The sequence below is a fragment of the Alosa alosa genome, chromosome 2, assembly GCF_017589495.1.
Source record: "Alosa alosa isolate M-15738 ecotype Scorff River chromosome 2, AALO_Geno_1.1, whole genome shotgun sequence".
Lineage (NCBI taxonomy): Eukaryota > Metazoa > Chordata > Actinopteri > Clupeiformes > Clupeidae > Alosa > Alosa alosa.
The window spans coordinates 13,917,555-13,942,688 of record NC_063190.1 but is presented as its reverse complement, the minus strand read 5'-3'; the positions used below and the strand labels follow the sequence as shown (position 1 = coordinate 13,942,688).

Here is a 25,134-nt window from a genome sequence, read left to right as displayed (position 1 = left end):
ACACACACACACACAGACACAGGAGTGGTGCACAGATATGCAGTCTTATACAAAAGCGCAGAGTACACACGCACGCACACACACACACACACACACACTATGTCTCACTTTATTGCTTACGCACAGTCACACAGACACAGACACACACACACACACACACACACAGACACAGACACAGACACAGACACAAACACAGACACAGACACACAGACACTGAAGAGAGCGCCTGGGAAGACATTCTCATTGTTCAACTGTCATTGCATTGATCTGTAATTACCCACTGAAGCTATTTCCGTAACTTTCCTCCCCTTCAATTTATGAAGAGGAAAAAAGAAAGAATGTTGCAGCTTTCTCAGACCTATCCTCCTAACACACACACACACACACACACACACACACACACACACACACACACACACACACACACACACACTAACACAAACACAACACTAACACACTAACACACACAACACACACACACACACACACACTAACACACTAACACACACACACACACACACTAAGGCTGTGTATAGGCAAGAATCTGGCGATACGATACATATCATGATACATGGGTTACGATTTAATATATTGCAATATATTTCAATACTGTGTGAAAGACAATATATTGCGATTCTAAGTCTAACTTTAGAAAAATGTATATTATAAAGAAGACACCATCATACGTATAAAATGTAAGTAAAAATGAAAATGCTTCAGACAAACAATTCAGTACACTGTATAGTACAGTTCTGCCTATGTCAATTACAAAATAAATAAAACATGTTTTTGAAATTGCAGAATAAAATATTGCGATATTCGATTTTATCGATATTTTCTCACACACACACACACACACACACACACACACAGTCATTATACTAAAATGTTTTCATTCAGCAGACATGTTACCAAATTCATAGGTAGGTAGGTTGTACACTTTGTATAATAAAATAAGCTACTGTGCTCCCAGGGAAGCAAACCCATAATCCTTGGTGCTGTAACTTTCATCCACCAGCTGAGCATAAACAACCCTCATGTCAAGGTTAATCTGCTTCACCACTCAGTTCCCCAATATTCTGGCAGTGAAAATCACAACCTGCTCTGACTCTGAGTAAAACACACACACACACACACACACACACAATATAGCACTGGAATCTGTGACCACAGGCCCACTCCACTGTGCGGCTGATGCAGGCTGCCCCATCATGAAGTCAGTTGTGCCTCAAGGCCTTCATCAAATTGATTTCTGCATGCTGAGCATCCACTCAACATAACACACACACACACACACACACACTGGGTATCACTGTCTCATTAGGAACACAGAGCCAGCTCTGCCTATTTAGTGGCTCATTTCATTCCCAAACAATATGTGGCTCATTTCATTCCCAAACAATATGTGTATGTACTGTCTGACTATATGTTCGGTCTTCTGTCCTGAGCCCTTACACTTCTAAACCATCGTACTGGGAATAAAACATTGACTTGACTTGAAGATTCACTGTGGACCCGAGCACCTGTTCTTGTTCTTGTCTATGTGGCTTTGAGCAGAAGGGACGCCGTCTTCTGGATCCCTAGCTCCTGAGGTGTCTACACATCTGCCTGAATGGAAAAGGGAGAGAGCTGTGCTCAGCTGAGTGTGCCGGGAGGTGTGTGTGTGTGTGTGTGTGTGTGTGTCTGTGTGAGAGAGAGGGATAGGAAAAGAGACCAGCACGAGCAGAATCTAAAAACGTCCCAAGAAATGGAATGATATAAAAAAAAAAAAAGTCTCTGCCAGACTATTTTGGGGAAGGCTGCCGTGGCACCCAGTCTGCTGCGCACCTGACAGCCAGGTGAGTTAAGATGAGGGTGAAGGTGAGGTCACTGAGAAAATCAGCGATGAACAAATGCACTCTGCCATGCTGACCACAGGGATGTACATCTTTGCCCCGGGCAGCACAGGAGAAGGCTGACCTGAGGGTGTGGTTAACTCCAAATCCACCTGAGCTAAATTTACACAGGAGTGGGAGGGGGAGGGGGGTCATTTCGAGATGAATGAAAGCCACATCACCGCCTGTGCATCCGAGAGAGGAAAAATCATTAGCTTTAGAGCAGGAGGTGGGCCATTTGGATATTGAAAAAGGGGCTTCCTAAAAACGTAACAAAGTATAAGTGTGTGTGGATATGAGAGAGAGAGAGAGAGAGAGAGAGAGAAAATATGTTGGATTATGCAGATGTATGATGCATGTCTGTGTCTCTCTGGTATCTGTGTCATTTGGTGTTTTCTCTACCCAGTGAACCTGGCGCATGCATGACAACACATGCTGGAGCAAACCAGTGGCCTACATACGAGACGGAACACAGTTGAGGAGGGAGACAGTCAGGATTAGTGCTGCTCTGAAACAGTCAGGCTGGAACTCTGTCCCTCTCTGCCGCAAAAGCATATCAGTTATACTTGTCCCAGTGCTGCACAGTGAGGCTTGGTTAGAGCATGCTGCTAGTGAAAATTGCTATTTAATGTATGTGTGTGGAGGGGGGGTACCAGAGAAGCAGCAAGAGGACTATAGTAGACCTGTGCAGCCAAAGGACTAGAGTAGACCTGTGCAACCTGTAAGAAGGTGTGTGTGAGTGTGAGTGTGTGTGTGTGAGTGTGAGTGTGAGTGTGAGTGTGTGTGTGTGTGTGTGTGTGTGTGTGTCACGGGACTGTTCCTGAGGGACTGGGTCTGTTCCCACAAGGGCAGCTTCCCCTCATGTATTTTTCAGCACTAGGAGCTTTTAAAGCAGCAGTCCTGCCACCAGGGGAAATGGGAGTCAGGTACACGAGACACACGCACACACACAAGCTTTTTACACCAGAGAGATAAGGTGTGGTGTGTGTGTGTGTGTGTGTGTGTGTGTGTGTAGCTGTGCCTGTGAGAGTTTTTGTGGTAACATTATGCAAGGCACACACACACATACCCTCAACATCATCCAACAGCTGAACTCCAAGCTAAGCTGCACTGCACTACGATATCAAAACCAAACTGATAAGATGGTACAGTTCACTTTGCACATAAAAAACACCCGACACTCTCACAGTGTGTGCGTACACACAGATATTTTTTGAGACTCTCCCTACGCACACACACACACACACACACACGCACCCCTGTGGTCAGTGTGACAACAACACTGTTGCAGAGGTGATGACTGGCAGACATCCCATAAGGACCCATCACTATGGCCACACTCTGTGCCAGACAGAACACACACTATAATGACTGCGATAGTCTGCACTGTCAAATACAGATGCATAGTTCTGTTCACCATAACACCAGTATACAGTGTGGCACTAGAACAGTTTAATGGTGCACTATAACTATTTTGCAAGTGAAAAACATACTGTACCAGTGTTTCCCATACATTGACTTATTTGTGGCGGCCAACCACAATATCAACATTGACCACCACACAATGATTTTTCAGGTTGTACTAAATTGTGCTTAAATCTGGTTAGCATCATAACCACGCCGTGCTAATTAGTTGCATTCAAGTTAATTCTGCAAACCAACCACCACAAATGGAATTCACTTCTCTGGGAAACACTGCATACCTCATTTTACTTGGATAAAAACCTGCAAAAATATATATCTCATATATTCATCCAGCTCATTACAATTAACAAACGCGAGATTATTATCCACTGCTCATGTTTATGTATTACGCTCTCGATTCCTATATCTATGCTCTCGATTCCTATATCTATGCTCTTGATTCCTACATCTATGCTCTCGATTCCTATATCTATGCTCTTGATTCCTATATCTATGCTCGTTTTCATTCTTTTACGCTCTTGATTCCTATGGACCCTTTCAAGAGAGTTCCATTATCAGCATCATAGTTGGCCCCACAAGACTTCCGTTTTAACATTCCATGTGTTATCTTAATGCAGAGGAAGTAGATTGGGGCCCAAATAGAACGTTCAAGCATTGTTTTTGTTTTTATTGTTGAAAGGGTCTATATCTACGCTCATTTTCATTCTTTATGCGCTCGCATAATAAAGGCAGCTATCTGACGCCATACTTCAGAACGAACACCTGCAAGACACTCTGCAAATCCCTCTTGACGTATCCTTCACTTCTCCCTCTCAGAAGCAGCCACATCATCTTACAGCACAGCTGACCACTTGGACTACATCATACCACTCTTACAGAACTACATCCTATTGTGAGCGGACATAAAGTTCATCCTGGTTCTTGTTGATGAAAGTCTGGGATCAGGTTCTCTCCTTCTCTACACGGCGGGCCACACTGACCTCGGCGTCCAGCGGCCCGGCTGCAGCCCGAGACAGAGTCCATAGATCACTTATGCTAATATTCCACCCTGGTCCAGGCTGTTTATTTGACTCCTGTCCCTGAAATCTGTCTTTATTTATTAATGAGTCTGACCACGCCAGCTAATATTGAGCGCTTGCAATGAGTAATCTATCACCACAGGAACCCCCCCCCCCCCCCCCCCAACCTGACACACACACTCCCCCTTCACCCTGACTTCATCTACAATGATCCAGATACACACACACACACACAATTGGAATGCTGACAATGGATGCAACATATGCCACAAAAGCTGTGGGGCAGACAAATGTATACATAAGTAGTACAAGCACGCACATACAAGCAAGGACAGACATATAAATACATACACACACACACACACACACACACGTCCTGCTCAGTGTGGTGCTGTGGACTGGGACTGGACTTGGCCAATCCCCAGGCCTGGTCGTGCATCTCCATAATACATCACAGGACGCTGCTGAGAGGGCCAGTGCTGAGTTTAAGAGCAGGGCTCAGAGTAAGCCTCCCACACACACACACACACACACTCTTAACTAAATGGGCATTATGGTCTGTTTGTGTGAAAGCACTTTTAGATAAATAAGAGAACAAAACACACATTGGATCAAATGTCTTTGTCTGGTGGTCTGTACATGTAAAAGAGCTGGAGGGAGAGGGGTTAAGTGTGTGTGTGTGTGTGTGTGTGTGTGTGTGTGTGTGTGTGTGTGTGTGTGTGTGTCAGCTCACTCAACAGAATCTGCCTTTAATCCACCCACTTCACCCACAGCTCGATCAGACAGTCCCCACGGAAACAGAGGAGGGACACAGCCATCCATGGTGGACACTGCAACCTCCTCCTAGAGGACACTGAACCCCTAATCGGCTATCGCTCCCCACAATCAGACCGACTCCTGGTCATATCAGGAAGATATCCTAATGTCCAAATCACTTCACCTAGTGGGTGTCATACGGGTAGGTCTTAGTAGTATGTGATATATTGACAAAGGCAATTTGACATGATCACAGTTTTACTGACCGTGACCACAACACACTCTAGATGTGGACCAAACAAATGGAATGAACCTTGTGGGTGTGCCTTCATGCCAGCTTGACTGATATGTCTTTCTGTCAGCCCATCCACATGGGATCTCACTCTCTCTCTGTCACACACAGACACACACAGACACACACAGACACACACAGACATAGCCTCATAATCCAAATGTTAATACTGTGAAATCTGTATTACTAGCGATAAGAGCATTAATACATACCCACCCAGACACAAAGGTTTGAATACACAACCTCATTCAAAAGAAACACAGGGCAAACACTAGAGTGACAAGACAATGCAGCAGGATGAGAGAAGAAAGGATTCTCCCATCACTCTCTCACTCTGCAGTCCTACTGTCCCTGGGGAGGCAGACATGAGGCAGAAATAATATACACACACGTGTATAAATGTGTGCGTGTGTGTATATGTGTTGTGTGTGCGTGCATGCGTGCGTGCGTGCACATCTGTGTACGTGTGTGTGCGTGTCTGAGAATGGCTGAATGCATGCGAGTCCCTGTGAGGAAGCCAGATAGGGTGCACAGCCCATCCAGAGGCCTTATGAAACAGCATGTAGGAAGATGAGTGAGAGAACAAAGGAGAAAGGAAAAAGGAATTAAAGACAACACCCTGCTGAAAAAAACAGCCTGACCATCTTACAGTGGTTTATTGGTTGACCAGCTTGTTTGACCACCGTATAATGGTTGACCAGCTAGACCAGCAAAACTCTTGCAAAAACATACCTTCAGCTGGTTTACCCAGCATAAGATGGTAATTCAGCTGGTTTTGCTTGTCTTACCATGTCAAGCTGGTCATTTTAGCAGGTGTTGCTGGTCTACATTGCTGGTTTAACTGGCCATGCCAGCTTATGTTGGTCATTCTAGCAAACCAGCATGACCATCTTACACCAACAATGTCAAGCTTAGCAGGCTGGTCACCAGCATGACCATCTTACACCAGCCATATCTCACACAACAGGTCACACCAGCATGACCAGCTTCCTCAGATGCTCACGCCAGCATGTCGACCTGGTGACCCAACCAGCTACACTAGCCAGCAAGAGCTGGAAGAAAACCAGCAAAGACCAGCTAAAACCATCTAAAACCAGTTACCACAATAAACTGTTTTAGCTGGTTTTTTTTTTAGCAGGGCAGAAAGAGCACAGGCAGAGATGGATGAATGGAATGAATAAACATGAGAAAAAGAGAAAACAAAATGATAGAATACGTTTGGTGGTGATTGGGGGGAGGGGGGCTGGTTGCACAGCTGGAACACCTGAGGTAGTGGGAACATCACTAGCAGAGCTGCAGCCAAACAAACACTGGGATTTAGGTTCAGGTAGTGAACACACAAGCACAACCTAATCCAGAGCGGAAGCGATAACAGTACACTCACTCACACACGCACATGGTAACCCTCTTGGTGCTTTCGGTGGAGGCTTTCCTATGCGTCATGCTGCCGAAGACTACGGCAAGATTACGGAGGTATGAAGCATACAACGCTATGATGGGACTGGACGCATGTCAGGGCATAAATGGGGCATGCAAGACTCCAAGGGTCAGGGCTTTAAATACATGCACACACACACAAAACCACACATGTAAATAAATAGCACCAACATGTCTTCACTCCGAAACAAGGCAGGCATAAAGAGCAGTCTCAATCCCATTAGATTAAGATTAGCAAAAGGACTGGAATAGTAGCTTCCAGAGTAGTTATCCTCTGGATTAAAGATAGAGGGCGGGGTCACACCAACACACTAGCCTAACGACCCCATTTTTTAAGAGGTGTGTGTGTGTGTGTGTGTGTGTGTGTGTGTGTGTGTGTGTACATATAATGAAAAAACAGAATGTCCTCCACATAATTTAAAAGGTGCAGTGTGGTGCAGCGGAGGACGCCAGCATGAAGACATATGAGAGAGAAATAATAGAGACAGAAGAGGTCAAATCTATGGACATTAGGCTTATAGTATTAAAAATGAGGACAATACATTACTACCATATGCTTGAGACCACAAACCACAAAGGGGGAGAGTGGTGGGGTGTGGGTGGTGGTGGTGAGGGTGGGGGTCACATTAAATCTCAGACCACCCCTCACACACAGTGCCCCCTTCAGACCCCTCCGAGACATGTCTTTTGTGCGGACCCCATCCCCCCCCCCCCCCCCCACCAGAACACATTGAATTCTGCCACAGGAGAGCTGATGATGAAGAGCGAAGGGGGAGGCCCATGTGCCTGGGCCTCTGTGGCCAGGGGATGAGGCCCGAGGCTGGGCAGTGGACAGCACAGATACCCAGGGAGTGGAGGAGCGACTGGGTGGGTGGGGTGGGGGGTAGACTAGAGACGTGATCCTAAATCAATGAGGGTGAGAGCAATGCCCTCTGGACGTAAGCGTACCCTTACATCTAACACACACACACACACACACACACCAGAAAGCAATGAGAACAATGTGATCAATGTGCTCCTCATCTTCCTCATCTAAGATCAATGTGCTCATCTTCACAGCCCCTCTCCATAACCATCAGCTACCAGTCCCCTGCATGCTCAAAAACATTTCCTTAAACACCATCCCATTTACATCCAACAGTCACATTAAATAAATATACAAGCGTGTAACAAATGGATTTGGTGTGTGTGTGTGTGTGTGTGATTTAATGCCGCTGATTAAGTGATTTAAACGTGATTGTGGTGCAGTGCCTGAAGGCGGATTAGAGGGGAGGGGGTCACAGACGCCTTTGTGTCAGAGGGACAAAGCAGGCACGCGTAGGACGCCTCACCTAAGGCAATAAAGGGTCTTTAAATGGGATGCTGGTGGTGGCCATGGAAACGGAGGTGTCCCAACCCTCAGGGGAACGAGAGGGTGTGGCATGTTATTGGATGCTTGTCAGTCGGTCTCTTTGTGTGTGTGTGTGTGTGTGTGTGGGGGGGTTCAATCATTATGAACTGGAGAGGACATCTAGTAAAGACCTCCCCCCTCATGACTGGTTAATGTGTCGGTGTTTCTGTCAGTAGAGATGTGAGTGCATCATCATGGGCAGCAAGGCTCAGGTGTGAATATAGATTGGACAGAAGACAGACAGGCAGACACAGACAAACACACACACACACACACCCAAAAAGACTTCCCAGGGGACACCACTAATGATGGGGGATCACCAACCCCCACTTATCCAACACCACACACACACACACACACACTCCACTTTAACCCCCACTGTAAGCAACAAAGTCAAGTTAGGAGTCAGACAAGTGAGGACAGAGAGTAATGCCTCCATGTGTGTGTGTCTGTGTGTGTACTTCCATGTGCCTCTGCATACGTGTGGTCTTCTCACCAATGCATCCACCTGTCTCCACCTAGCCCAATCTGCTATAGAGTCAAGGGTAATGGCAAAACAGCTCCTGCTCCAAATCACTTTGTTAGCAGGACCTAATGAGGCACAGGGTAGCCACTCTCACACTGTCATTCTCCATTACGCCATCTGCCAGCCACCTCACCGCTAAACACACACACAGACTTACTGCAAAACACACGCACACACACACACACACACACTGTACACCTCAGACACACACACACACACACACACACAGAGAATCACTTACACAGCCATCAATATACAGTTCATGATAACACTTGAACATATTTCATAACACACACATGCACACACACACCCAGTAATGATTGATACAGCGTAAAACATTACAACATTCATGATGTATCAAAAAGATTGATGGGACACACATACACGCACACTACTGCCTACCTGCTTGACTCCCCACTAATGGCATGATTTGTTAATTACATGGTTTCCCACCCAAGGCCGGTAAGGGGACACAATAAGAAAAAATAATAAATCAATACGGCCTGAAGAACAAAACCAGACAGTCTCCTAACCTTACTCTGTATGTGTGTGTGTGTGTGTACTGGACTGCCTGCATGGTGCAGTACGCCATGGTCTTTGTGTATGGCTGGCCTGGGTTTTGTGTGTGCCCATGAGTCTGTGTTTGTGGCTGCAGGGGACAGACTGAATCTCTCCCTCTCACACACACACACACACAGTGTCTTTTGTCGAGCTGTCTGGCCCTCAAGGCTACACAGGCGGTCTGACCACCCCCACTTGGCACACAAACACACACTGCCACAGCACACAAGCTGTACTGTATATGTGTGTGTGTGTGCATGCTGTTCACATGTGTGAAAGTGTCACAGCTTGCAGGAGCGATTTTAAGCTGTCCAAACACTGCCCTAGCACCCCAAAGAAGACCTGAAGCTTCAGTGTGTCCACTTAACAACATCCCCCTTCCACAAACACACACACACACGCACGCACGCACGCACGCACCAAAAAAAAGCTGGGCTAAGACACACAAATAGGAAGATTGGCCTACATAATGTCTTGCAAATTCTGACCCTTTAACCACCTCTGAACCTTTGAAGCACACACCTTTGGCAAGCACAATGAAGGGCACTGTTTGAATGAAAGCTCCTTGCTTCATCACTGCTTTCTCTCTATCTCTCTCATTCACTCTCATTCTTAGCCTCTTATTCTCTCTTTCTCTCTCTCTCTCTCTCTCATTCTCTCTTCATCTCTTTTACTCCCAGCCTGTTCAAACTGACTGCCTGAGACTTTTCGCACCTCGAGGTCCAGTGCAGACATGCAGTGAGTCAGAGTGGATGAGGATGGAGATCGCATTAGTATGGAAAAGGAATGTTCACTTGTTTGAAATCCGCCGCAACCCCATTGGCCAGATCAGCTTCAATTTTCTCTACCATCCTTTGCAGCGCCACTGCCTGGCTTCGGTCGCTTTGACCTTGGAGAGGAGACTCGCTGATGTCTTCAGGGAATAGCAATCTTACATATCATGCGCACATAAACACACCCACATGCACCTTTAGAGAGGCAGTCTTTCATATTTCGTAGAAGACCATTTAGACTGTTTTATTCATGCCCACATCTACTACAGAAATAAAGAATGCATCGCCTCAAAGATGTGTGAACTGCACAGGATGGTGTGTGACAGTTAATGCACCATGGGTAAAAGTGTGCATGTATGTGTGTGTGTCAGAGAGAGAGAAAGAAAGAGAGACAGAAGGGGGGAAGGTGTGTGTGTGTGTGTGTGTGTGTGTGTGTGGGGGGTCCAAGAAATTACTGTGACGGTGGGTGTGTGCCAGTGCACTTGAGTACACTTGTCTCTGAGTGTATAGTTGTGACTGTGTGTGTGTGTGTGTGTGTGTCTGTGTGGGTCTGTGTGTGTGTGAGTAAAAGAGAAAAAGAGTGAGAGAGAGGGGTTAACTTGGCTGTGTGCAGTATGTGTGAGATACATAATGAAACAAAAATCTCCCGGCAGGATTGGCTCAGAAAATGTGTGTCAGCACATCCTCCTCTACTCTTGAGACCTCCCTCTTTCTCTCTCTCTCTCTCTCTCTCACACACACACACACACACACACACACACACACACACTTCCATTTTAGGCCACTCATTAAAAAAGCTGCTACTAACACTTCTCAGGTAATAGTGTGACTCTTCGAAATGATGATGACTCTTCTCAGCTTTGCACAGTACAGCGAAACTCTACACAGCTGCTGCTGCTGCTGCTGTCAACACCTGTGTGTGTGTGTGTGTGTGTGCGTGCGTGTGTGTGCGCGTGTGTGTGTGTGGAGGATAGGCTGAATGTACAGTCACTCGTTTGATCCCCTCTGTGAATTTACAATGGCATCCCAGTGTGAAGTGAGCCATGGCAAACACAGTGGAGGCTGGGGAAACTGCTCCAAAATGGCCGTCTGATGATGGATGGAGCACATGATGGAGCGTGGGAGTGCAGCAGAGGGGGGTTCAGGCGATCCTCTGGTGGCCCAGTGGTGGGAGAGCACAAGTGGAGGAGTCAGGCAGGCAGCGGGTCACACTTGGAATAACACACAAAAGAGGAAAAAAACTCTCTGGTCTATGTACTGTATCAGGCGTCTACAGCTGATTGATACAGTTAAGTAGAGTTAACGCGAAGCCGACAGAAAACAAGATACGGAGGCCCAGGGGGGCGGAGTGAATTTGCTTTGTTTTTATTTATTTTTTGTCAATGGTACATTACAAATATTGTTTCCCCATTTTATTGTTATTTGTGCTATGGCAACATTAAACCCAAACTGCCATGCAAATAAAGCGTCTGGATGTGAATGGAAGATGGAGAGAGGCAGGCGGGTGGAGGACCGGGTTGTCTCGTGGTGTAGGATTTGACACAGCGCAGCTCCCCGTTGGAAGCCCTCAGGAGCAGGCATGCGATGGCAGCTGAATGGTGAGGGGAGATGCACAGACAGGATGAAACTCAGCCAGTCAGGAGGTCTATGGTAGAACAAGCCTAACTCATCTGAATAGGCAGAGCCTGTCTCTGTGCTGGGGTCAGGTGATACAGCATCTACACCTGGCGGAGAGGTGGGCCAGTCCCTCAATCTTTTTTTTTTTTTGGTTGTGCCATTTTTTGGGTGGTGAAATTGCAAATACAGTCTAAAAATGTATTAAAACCCCGGTAAATGATAATAAAGACCTCAGGTAAAGACCTGCTTATACACAGTCTTCCAACTTCAAAACAATGCATTCTGTCCATTTTTAAAGATTATTTTAAAAACACAAGCCTTATTTGTCAATGACCCACCAACAGAGTCGAACTAAATATTCACACAATAGTCACACAAGCCTTCACATAGGCGAAACACAATTTATTTAATAACACAATAAAACCTGATAAATCAAACAAACACAATAAAACCTCATAAATCACCTCAAGGTACCACTAATCACTCACAACAACAAAGCAGCCATTACCTACAGTAGGGTCCGCAGTCTCTTTCTCGGTCCCTTTCTCATTCACACACCCACAAACACAAAAATCATTTTATGGCATGGACAGGCTTCTGCTCAAAGGCATGGTGTTCCTATAGGAGAGGTTTGGATAAGGAGAAGAGCCTTTACCCCTCCTTCCTCTCCCTCTACCATCCATCCATCCCTCCCTTCCTCCCTTGACCTGCTTTCTTCATGTCTGGTTACTCTATTTTCACTGCACCAGTTAATCAAGCAGACACACACAAGTGTGCGTGTTTCAATATGTCCGTCCCCTGGAGCCACAAAGATGCATGGGCAAACACAAAACCCTGGCCATCATTCTCCACATCTGAAAAGTGTTACGGTCAGTCAGCTTGCTTCTCTCTTTCTTGCCAGCCTAAAGTCTGAAAGCAGCTCTCCACCACTAGATCCACTTTGGATTGCACTTCCAGCCATCACCTTCAATCCTTCCCAAAAAACAACACAAACAAATACTTAAATTAACAGAACCTGGCACCAGAGGGTAAAAGAGCCTTTTACAAGAGCTTTTATAATGATACAAACTAAAATAAATGTAAAAAAAAATAATGGCAGATACTTGTCTCCTGTCTGCATTCATCACCATTGTTCACCTTGTGATTAAGCAAAATAGTGTCTCATATCATCCATCAAATTAACAATCCACGCAGCAATTCTGTTCCGACACATTAGAAGTAGTCCTAAATAGTCTTCAATGAAAGCACACCATGGCAGAAAACCTCCTCTTTAACCTGGTTAAAGAGATTCGGGAACATGTACTGTAACACCAGACAGTCTGTTTAACTTCAACACATTGATGTTCATTTAGGTGAGATTCCTCTAATATAGAGCACCCAGCGGGGAGACTTAAAATAGCCTGAAGTAACCTAAGAATTCCAGATTTACCTTGGTCAATACCACTCCCCTTTAAGACACTAAGCATTTGTGGCAAATTTCATGATCCAATTGTCCACGAACCAGGACATCAATACTCTGTTCTGTATCAATGTTTTTCGTGATTGTTATATCAAATCACAACCTGACAGACCATATTTATAACACTTGTGTTAGTGAGAGTTTTGAAATGCCTGCACTGCTAAATTTGCAGTTAATTGCATAACGCGGTTCCCCACAGTCCACTTCACATGCCTGCGTTCTAGAGCACTTAGCAAACATGTACCCACACACACACACACACAGGCAGCAGTCACATGTCAGTCCCTACTGTGGAGGCAGTCACGCTGATGCACAGAGAGACAGCGCAGACCGGGAGCACGCTCAGCTCTGTCTACGCATGCACATGGGCACGGATGGCTATACTGTGTGGACCCGGCAGGCGCTTGGTGCACCCTTTAGAAAGCATCCTCAAAAAATGGAGCATCCTCAAAGACAATGCGAAATGCGAAACAATACTTTTTGGCGAACTGTATTCTTAAATTGTGACACGAGGTCAGCCTCAGAAACAAAAATGACAGTTTTGACAGGACTGTGTTAGCCAGAGATGAATTGTTGTGATGCTTTGATTGGTTAGAATTTTCTTTATGGTTTGGTGCAAAGTTTGTTTCCCATTTATATGCAGGCATGACTGCAAATAAGAGTTTTTTGTCCACCCAACAAATGGAGAACTGCAAGGAGCGATTCATCAAATTTGACCAAAGTGTATTGGATTAGAATCATGGATCTCATCTAGCCCAGTTAGCCTTAAAGTACTGTACACGGAGGAGTATCTGAACAATATCACTACCACTGCAGCAGGGAAAACTAAAACTGACCCGGGGCCTTAGCTGAAGTCTGGACACAGGGCAACTGTGCCAACAACATAATGGAGCTCAATAATTATTCGAATTCCTCTAAATGGAGAACTTGTCCGTACAACATCCACACCACCTTGTCCAAGTTAACATTTTAAAGCACAAGGGAATTCCACATGCAGTACCTGGTCACCCACCACCCACCCACACCAAAAAGAAACTGAACCTTACTACCTCATACACCAATATATTCCATCGCCCACACACACAAACACACTCAATAGGCTCTAAATAGGCACACCTCCACACACAGACACACAGATCTCTCCCTATCTACAGATAATACAATTCTGTATGTAGCCTACACATGAGTGGGTGGTATACAGGTAGTATGAGTGGGGGGGGGGGTATACTATACATGTGTTTGTCAGTGTTCCCTTGGCATCTCTCTTCAGTTTTACATGAAGGAGCACAGAGCATGTCTGGTAATGCAACATCAACTTCGGCCGATCGAAAAGCAGCAACTGTGACAAATGCCGATCAATGAAAATGATCAGCAGCCACTGGCCTGAACACCAGCCTACGGGTATCAGAGACACCTCACTCTCTGCCTCAAACACAAATACACACACACAGGATCTGATTCTGAACTGAAGACTGTTTTTTCCACATCTGTTTTGGAGGAATCTATGGATACTCAAGACAAACATCAGTACTTGCTATGCACCAACACAGTTCAGACCCTTGCTGTTGTTCTCCTCAGCTGCGTATTCAATAGCTTTGCACATGAGGAGCTTGCAGGAAACCAGTGCAAATGTGGAGTTTTGTCCTAGGACTTACTCTCCTCATTAACGACATAAGCCCTTAATTGATTGGGTTGCGTATGTGAGCCAGTCTAACCACACAACCTTTCCTCACCTGTCAACCTTGGCTAAGGTCTCTCACACACACACAGGCACACCCACAGGCACACCCACAGGCACACCCACAGGCACACCCACACACAGGGCCTATACTGTTCAAGACATTCAAAAGGAATGACAAAACGTCAGTCATGGGATTTTTCATGACAAAAAGAAAATCCCCTTTTCAATCCAAATGAAATAATATCAATCAGAAATATTGTGTAGGCATTAGAGCTTAACCGAAAAATTGGTGTGCCGATATAATCGGCCAATATTAGCTACTTGCTGATCTATCGGTATCTGTGTTTATATCGGCCGATAATTATTTTTAAATTAGGTAAAGGAAAGCCAAATATTGATTCTTCATCTAAATGTCCAGTTTTGTCTTTCCAGCTTACGTGACGTTCAGTACTCAAAGTGGGCCGGTCCGCACTAGTACATACAGTACTGCCGGCACTTCTACAATTTACTCTTAAGCGTACCTGCACTTTTTCTTGCATACCGGCAGTTTTCCTAAGTTGCAGGCACTCTTTTCTGTCATCTCCAAATCAGGTTCCGCATGAGCTAATTAAGTAAAGTAAACCCAGGAGCCGTGGCCTACTGGTTAGCGCTTCGGAATTGTAACCGGAGGGTTGCCGGTTTGAACCCCGACCAGTAGGCACGGCTGAAGTGCCCTTCAGCAAGGCAACTACTGTAACCCCTCACTGCTCCCCGAGCGCCGCTGTTGTTGCAGGCAGCTCACTGTGCCGGGATTAGTGTGTGGTTCACCTCACTGTGTGTTCACTGTGTGCTGAGTGTGTTTCACTAATTCAAAGATTGGGATGAATGCAGAGACCAAATTTCCCTCACGGGATCAAAAGAGTATATATACTTATACTTAATGTTATGAGGCAGCAGAATCATCACTGCATGTTATATGGCAGGAGGTAATGTTAGCGCAAGTTAAAATGCCTATATGAGCAATGAACATTATCTTACATTATGCAATTTTACTTTCCAATCACACAAAGTATCGCTCTGTTTAATGTTGTTGTGTGTAAAAAACACAAACAATACCATCATAAAGTACAAAGTAAATACCTTGAAAGTTATTGTGGCAATGGTGTTTATCACAAATAAGAACAAAGATCTGATGCTATTATTCAATAATAATAATAATAATAATAATAATAATAATAATTTATTGTATAAGAGCCTTTCATTTGGATCCCAGATAGTTAGGATAGATAGGCTTATTTAAACACAATGTCCCACCTTGATCAGAACCTTTCAATATACTTCATATTAGAGTACATCGTTTTTTGAAATCCTCAGATATCGATCTATAAAATCCCACATTGGTCGGGCTCTAGTAGGCATTAAGGTTGGACGTGCTTTGGGCTACTTGAGTATCTGGAGCATAAGCACTTCTGGATTTGATCATCTAGAGACAGAAAGACCTTTCTGTAAATAGTCATCACTAAGTATGTTTGTTCCATGCAAGAAACTACCAACTTCAGATAATTTGACAAAGGTACCAAATCCTAAACACAACAGTACAAACACTGGCTCTAAACCAGAGAGACACAAACTAGAGGGCCTAGCGCACCACTGTACAGGAGGATAAAGGCATCTGCAGTGTTTCTTCAGCACGACAGCAGGACTGCCTTCCAGCTCAGCTGGCCAAAAAGGACCATCATAACGAGCTGATATGTTAAATGGACTGGCATTACCAGCTGCCTACCAGCCTGCTAATGTGACTGCCGCCTTACACACACACACCTTTTCCACATGAGAGCATGCAATGTATACATACAATTACCAGCAATTACTAGTGTGTGTGTGTGTGTGTGTGTGTGTGTGTGTGTGTGTGTGTTAATGCACACACAGGCCTACATGGGCAAACCCACATCACAAGGCTGGCTATTGGTGAGTGTGTGTGTGTGTGTGTGCGTTAATGCACGCATAGGCCTAAATGGGCAAACCCACGTCACGAGGCTGGCTAGTGGTGTGTGTGTGTGTGTGTGTGTGTGTGTGTGTGTGTCCTTGCCCTCTGGGATTCCTCCATCCAGTTCAGTTCACTCAGGACACACAGACCGCCTGGAAGGTCTCAATCTCCTCAGCCAGGCAGACCCGCGCTAATGGGATTAGTCTAAAGGGCCCTTCTCACAACACACACACACATAGAAATGACCCCTTCTTGCTTTGCATTAAACTGAAAGGAGTCACCTGTTCGTTCACAAATCCAGGTAGAATCACACAACTCCAGTAAGGCGCGACAACACCATCAACATTTTACTGATAACATTAAGTATGTCAAACATGTGGTGACCCGTTTAGCTAGCTGAGGAGAAATGAACTGAGGATTGATTTATCTGACGAGGAGGGGTCTGTCCATTTCTCTCCATCATCTTCTCACTTTCTCTCTCTCTTATTGCATCTTTCCATTTCCCTTCCTCCCTTTCATCTCTCCTTCCTTTAGTCGTTTCCCCTTTAACCCAGTTCTCCTCTTCTTTCACTACCTTCTTCCTCCTCCACTCTTTCAACACTTCCCTTATCCACTCCTCTCTTTTCTATTCTTTCTGCACTTTTTTTCACTCTCTTTCCCACCCTGGATTGTTTGACCTTGCTCCTCTGCTCATGAGGCTAGAGTCAAAGGTCAAAGTTCAGGGGTCACATAACTGCCTATGGCCCGAGGCAGCTGATATCTATACACCGACGACTGCCAGCAGGCCCTCATACCAGAGTCTCTCTCTTTCTTTCTCTCTGCTCAAAAGGAATGGCTAAGGTCGGCTAGTCATGATTTCTCTCTGGGAGATGTTGTTTCTGTAGTAGTTGTGTTCGTCCATGTTTCATCTCCCAAAGAAGCTACAACCAGCCTAAATAAATAAGACAGTAGGAATATTTGATGCACTTGAAGGAAGAAGGATAGGGCCAAGTAACAATTCAACCAAAAAGACTGAAAAATGGGAAATATTAACTGCACTACTGCCCAACTGAAGATAAAACTGACTGCAAAGAGCAGAAGTACTGGCCCTGGAGATATTAACATGTCACCTTGTACATCTGTGAGGCACTCAACAAGAGGCAACAGACCAACTAGTGTGTGTGTGTGTGTGTGTGTGAAAATAAAGAATGTGCAAAAATGTGAGCATCAGCAGTGTGTGTGTGTGTGTCTCTGAGTTGGAGAGGGAAGGAGAGAGAGATATGTGTATGTGTGCATCCATAGTTTCCCTTGGGCAAGGCAGAGGAATCCTAAGAAGAGAGGGAAAGTAGAACAAAGCAGTAATGAATGACCTGCTGATGAAGAGAGGGCATGGATTCTAACACACATTCTCCTTAGCCAAGATGAAGACTGAAAACATTCCCCATTCCTGTTGTTTGGTAATGGGTCATGTGGTGGTGCAGTTGTTAACCTCCATTAACACACTATCAGCGTCCACAAAATTCACAGGAACAACTTCTGAGAAATCAGAAGAGAGGAAAGGCCGTATGCTGCGTCGCAGAAATGTTCAGTGCTGCTGTGCATGCATGCTCAGTGCCACATCACAGGTATGATGACCAAAGTCAAAAGACAGTGTCACATGTTACTGTACCTCAAATTCAAGAATGTCACAAACTTCAGGTGCAGAGAATCATTTTTAAAGTATCATGGCTCTTGAGCTGAGAATTTTGGTACTATTTCAAAAAAAAATTCCAAACTTAGCCTGACCATCATGAACTGGCCAATAAATCTGTTGGCTGGACTACATGGCCTCACCAGTTTAATTTGTAATGAATGTTCTGGAACAATTTACAGGTAATGACCACGTGTCACAGAAATACTGCTGATTATTCTTGAAGAGTTAAGCTGCCATCAAAACCTGGCATTACCCACCCCCGTAAACACTAGTTTGGACTACCGACCAAGCAGTGATGCCCTCAAACAAACACACACACGCGCGCAAACACACACACACACACACACACACACACACACACACACACACACACACACACACACAAACACACACACAGACACGCATAAAACAGGAACAGATTAAATGCAATATGCATGTGCCCACACATACCTCGAAAAACAAAGCCAACTGCCTTGAACCTACACATCACATGTAAACCCAGAACCCACATACACAGCAGCCGTGGCCTACTGGTTAAGGCTTGTAACCGGAGAGTTGTCGGTTCGATCCCCGACCAGTAGGAACGGCTGAAGTGCCCTTGAGCAAGGCACCTAACCCCTCGCTGCTCCCCGAACGCTGCTGTAGCAATGCAGCTCACTGCTCCGGGTTAATGTGTGCTTCACCTCACTGTGTGTTCACAGTATGCTCTGTGTGTTCACTAATTCACGGATGGGATAAATGCAGAGACCAAATTCCTTGTATACGCAAGTATACTTGGCAGAGAAACCTGATTTACATTTACAACACAAGCTTTCATCTTACAAGTGTGTGTAGTCATGTGGCTGTGTGCGCATGCGTTTTTGCCTGATAATTACCGACAAGGTCAAACACAAATCGCTGCCATTCTAGGACCACACACCAGTCACACACACACACTATTGCCGTTCAGACACAAATGCCTAGTCAAGAGCTTTCAAGGCCGGATGAACCACCTCCCTCCTGAGGATGGCCAAATAATGTTCCTTGCAATCCCATTAACTGACTGTCACTGATTCTGCATGAGGGGAGTAAGACTTGAAAACCTACAGACCATCCCAAAGCGAGCCTTTGCTGTGAGTAGGCCTATCATTTGCGTAGACAGACGTCTTCTATCTGCATTGGTGTTGTTATTGAGACACCCGTGACCACTCCATTCTCTGGTGGACGAAGAAGAGGAAGACAAAGAATGGAGCGCATCTGGGCCGGGGCGAGAATCACACAACTATGAGCACGGGACTGCACACGTGTAAACACACACACACACACACACACACACACACACACACACATCAAGACAGCTGGAGGCAAGGAGTTAGCATCTGGCAGTGAAGCACCAACGCTCATCTCCACTCCTCTGTACAGCAGCGCAAACACAACTGCTTTACTTTCACATTCATAAACTATTTTGTCACAAAATCATGAGGCGTGGAAGAGAGATAGACTAATGCAAAATGGTAGAGGCAGGCAAACACTCACACATACACAAACACACACACACAAGACAGGTAAAGATGTCTAGCTATTGTTGAGGCCTGAAAGCCTCAATTTAAGAGTCCCATGACTGAACATGCTAGGGAGTAAAGATTTCAGAAATGTACAAAAAGCCCTTGCCTTCAGCAGGTCAAGCCCCGTCAACTGTGCAGAGGGTCTTGCGCTCTAGCCAACCCAGAACAGGAGGACCAGCAGGACTGAGGTGATCAATGAGCTTCTCCATAATATATAATAAACACAGTCAAAATAAAAAAAATGGAAAAACTCTGGTGCCATTGTAAACGGTAGCATTCTTAAAGCTCACAACAATGAGGCCAGGGAATTGATAGCATCATCAAGGTCATAGCTCATCTCTCAAGGTGTACGCATAGGAGCCTATACTGTATCTGATGAACTGATAAATCCTTCTATGGCAAAAAAAATCATTGACATAACAAAATATGTGAATGCATTGCAATGTAAAAGACTGACTACGTCTGAAGTCTAGCTCCCAGCTAACAGTTAGAGACCCAGAGTGGGAGCTCTACCAAGGGAGAGGAAAGAGAGTGAGAGGGTGTCTAAGACTAAGAGTGTGTGTGTGTGTGTGTGTGTGTGTGTGTGTGTGTGTGTAGAGTGTAACTGCTCTCTGATAACACCCCAGCCATAGCTGTGCCTCCAATGAGTTAAATATAGATAATAAATGCTAATTAAGCCATGTCAGAATGAGATGCTCCCCAAATTCCTTGACTGTTTCCATGGGAATGCACAAGGGTTGGTGATAGTTACATGAATATGGCGTGGCAACAGAGTGAGGAACACACGTGTGCTCGCTCGCTCGCCCACACACACACACACACACACACACACACACAATGTGGGAGTAGCTGAAGAGGCAGCAGTGTAGCGCTGATCCCACACTACCATCATTGCCGGCGGGCAAGAGAAGAATGAGGAGCAGGGAGATATGGGAGCACTGGCGCTGTGCAAATAGGCTGGCTTCCAGCAGGATCACCTTCCCACGCCACCTGCCTGCTAAGCTCTTCAGGCACAATATTTGGTAAGAGGCACGGAAAGCCAGAGGCCTGATCTAAACTAGTCAGCTGATAAGGCATCAGGCCTGTTGGGAAGTGATTGGGAGATGTGTTTTGGAACATAAAGTTAATGAATGGTATCAATAAGACCCTGTGCTAACGTTAGAGAATGGAGGGGAGAGTGAAGGGGGAAAAGGAGGAAAAGAGGAGAGGGGTGTAGGGGGGGTGGGGGTCGGACTGGAGCTAGAAAACAGACAGAATGCTATCAAATTGCCTTCCCGGAAGCCACATATTGTGTGTTTGAGTTTCCAAGTATGCACAGAGACAGCACACACTGAAACGTCCCATAATAACACTGCTTCCTATGTCTATTCTCCCACACCTACACACACACACGCACGCCCCATGGGATGCTGTTACAGTAGCAAGAAACACCCATCAGATCTCTTGTATCAGCACAATGTAAGAGAAGCCTCACACTCCAGATTTAGAATGTCACCAGGATATCCTGAGCTAAAGATGTGTGAAGCACAAAGTGATGTATTTATTTTATTGTAGATACAAAACTTATCAGGTCCTGCTGATATTGACCACCTGTCTCTATCTTGATCTCTCACACACACACACACACACACACACACACACACACACACACACACAATAAACAAAACCAAAGGTCCTCAATGTCTGCCGTGTGAAATATGTGTGTATTCCCTGTAGACTGCATAAAAAGACAAAAAGACAGACAGACAGACAGATAAACGCACATGCACGCGCACACACGTGACTGTGGCCAGTCTGTGAAGTGGAATGCAGAGTGAAAAGCTGAATGTGTAATGAAGGACAATGGTACCGGTAGTGTTAGTGATGACAGGGCTTAGCGCCGGCCTTATGCTTGGCTGCAGGACAATGCCCCTGTGACTGGCAGCAGAGGAGACAAGTGTGTGTGTGTGTGTGTGTGTGTGTGTGTTTGAGGGGGGTCGGATTTAGAGCGTCAGCACTACAGGGGGCCCACGTTCACATTCCTCTACCTCCATTTATCTATCTATCCCATCATCCATCCATCTGTCCATCCGTCCACCCCTCCGACATCCAGCCACTCCCGGAGCACCAGGCCACCCTTTCTGCCCATTAGTGTTAGGGATAGTAACAAAGCAGACAGATGAACCATGAGACAAACCATGCGGGCAAAACAGCAGCAGTTTTGACAGGTCAACTGTGGCAGGACAAGAAGTGTGTCAATGGCAACAATAAAGCAAAGGCAAGACAATGACACAGGCAGAGTGAGAGCAAGGAGAAAGAAAGAAGGAGAGAGAGACTTAAGGAATGCTTGTCTTTTGTTTCTCTGGGTCACACGTGTGTGTGTGACCCATGGAGCACATTAAATAACACGCCCGGTCAGTCACAAACAGCATACAACCAACTACAAGGCAGCCTTATGGACGTCTTCCCAACAGTATCAAACATGCAACTTCGTCTGGGTGACTATTGGTTCATTGACTGCCATATATCAGGTGAAGTTTAAATCAAGCATCTTATTTCCAGTTCAAGGCTAACAGATCAATACAGCAAGATAATGTGGCAAAGCAGTCTGAGTCATGTTTCTACAAGACTGATTAGATACTTGACAAATGCCACCTTGAATACAATGTCTTCACAAACCAAGTTTACTTATTCATCTTTCATCTTGTGGCATTCCTGAGATCACAGTAACACTGAAGATAATCGTTTTCAAACAAAATGAGTCATAATGAATAACTATCAATTTATAATCATCATAATAAACTAAAAATATCAAGAAGCATTTGGCAAATAGGCTACTCGATTACATTTGGACGACTGACATCTACCATTGCTGTTACTGTATGATCAGACAGATGTGAGTTGTGATGATAAGCTTTGTATTTGCTCCACATGATCCCAAAATACAAGAGAATACTAGATAAAATCGTGATACAAAGTGCATTTACACGCCACCGGTCATCTATGTACACCGTGTGATGGTCAGATTTCCTGTTTACAGGTTGTTTACCAAGGGGCATGCATCCTCCATTCGGGTCTGTCAAAGATATCCAGTGGCACACTGGTTAATAAAACTCCCCGAATGCATTATTCCTGTCTACATGATTTCACTTCATGATGTTGGTTCTTTCTGTGCGCCACTTTATAGCGTGGGATTAGCTTTTTAAGGATTGATGTGGCTCCGTATCAAAAGGGCACGGAATTTCATCTGCTTTCCCTACTGCACAAAGCTGACAAAATTCAGCACCAGACCGCGGAAATGGGGACAAAAAATAAATAAATATAACAGATTAAGGATGGAGCGGCTTAGCACAAATAGGCTACTGCAATTTAGTCATCCTCATCGCAGATCTGATGCTGAAAAGGAGAGGACTCGGTGTCTTGCCCGGTCGATTAGCAGGCGCAATTGGAATTGACGTTGACATTACTTGGTAGTATTACAGCCAGAATTGACCACAAATCCTTTATTAATCCGTCTCCCCTCCATCGCATGCTGGGCTAACGTTTCCAAATCCCATGTTCGGTGCATGTTTTCATTGAATGAGCTAATCAAGGATATTGCCTATTTCGACTTAATTCAATCATCAACCCATCTGGCCGCAATGTCTTATTTGTTTTAGGGTTTTTTTTTCTCACAAAAACGAACATAACTCTTTGAAGCAAAGTAAACCTAGTTGCATCAAAGTAACAGTTAAAATAGAACCGCACATTTAGGCAGAAAGCGCGTATCGCTTGGTCCTGTTTTTTTTTCTCTCTCTTCTTTTTCATGATACAGACAACGCAACAGCTAGGTTTCCCTACCGCCGCGAATGACAAATCAAAATAACCTAACACGGGCTGCAGCTAGCAGTGGGGTCTCCGGGATGCCAAATGGGCTTTTGGAAGTTGCAATTAATCAGAAAAAAATACAATAACCTTTAATACATGAATTGTTCTGCAGCTCTTTAATTACGTTTTAGTGCATCTTCAATTTGACGAAGTGCATTCATCGCAACGTTTACCTGTAATAAAAGAACCATGCATTTGGAAATACGTCAGTGTGAGGCTATGCCACCACTGGGTAGCTAGCTTAGCCAACGGCAAGACAAAGGCAACAGCATGGTGAGGTTAGCTAGTAGTCAACCAACCTCCCAACGCCAAATAACTGAAATGGCTACTGTGAACGTGTTAAAAGGCAGTGGGTATCCCTCAGCTATCACAGATACAGACATGCTACCACAATGGGCAAAGAGCTAACATTAGCTTGATACCAAGGGGAAAAACACTTACCCGCTCAGGTTGTGATCTTTAATTTCTGTAGGATCCTCTCAGTGTTTAACTTGTCCTCATAAAATGAAACATAAAACAGACAGCGGTGGTCGCTATGATCACATAGGTAGATGGATTCGATGCTCTAATTTAAAATCCCGACAGCGCCTTTTCTGTTAGATCCGCATCCTCGCGTGTGTTTTGCTTCCACGCTGCCAGTGCAGCACAGCGTGTTACGAAACATTAAGCAATCCTTGAAAAGAATAACGGTGAAGAGATGGACTGTTTTAAATCAGTAGCATCAATGGGTTCGCAGCTTCCCCGCGTTTCCTGTGTTCCGACGTCCGTCCCTTTCTCCCTCTCGTCCAACTGGGAGAAGAAAGAATGACTGGTAGTGCGTGAGGTGGAGGGGGGCAGAGAAACGCGCACGAGACATCAAGCGCATCCACACATACAGATTGCTGGTGAGAGATGGAGTCATTTGGTGATGGCGATGTGTCACACATGGCAAGCTAATTAACAAATGTCGTCCTAAGACTGAAAACTACCGTCTATCATGATACCGTCTTACATGAAGGCCTGGAGTCCAAATTGTGAACAGTAGCCTAGCCTAAGTCAACCACTGTGTTGAAGATTCCATCAAGTGGACTAGGTCTTGCTTGAGACTGATGTTTCTCTCTGGCTCATAGAAATAATAAACTGCCTAGCCATAACATCATGTTATTAGGTGTTTTTTTACACAAGGCATAGTTACTGAGAGTGACCCTGTGATCCATGGCCTGCTTTTGCAAGTTTTTTCCTGTGTGGATTTATGTTCCCCAAGCCTACTACCCAATGTAACAAGCACCTTATGGCTTCACACTGTGGTGATTAGAA

At 45.1% G+C, this 25,134-nt stretch overlaps 1 protein-coding gene across 8 annotated transcripts in view; it reads right to left on the bottom strand.

Moving 5' to 3' along the window:
- LOC125311205 (spectrin beta chain, non-erythrocytic 1) overlaps window positions 1-24,832 on the bottom strand; it is a 90,387-nt gene extending 65,555 nt beyond the window's left edge. For 6 of the 8 annotated variants that reach the window (XM_048269038.1, XM_048269065.1, XM_048269056.1 and 3 more), the window contains exon 1: window positions 24,280-24,832. The gene's annotated coding sequence lies outside the window, so the exon portion shown is untranslated. The remainder of the gene's footprint in view (window positions 1-24,279) is intronic. The other 2 variants (XM_048269099.1, XM_048269107.1) reach the window with 1 other exon arrangement.
- Between the last annotated feature and the right edge of the window lie 302 nt (window positions 24,833-25,134).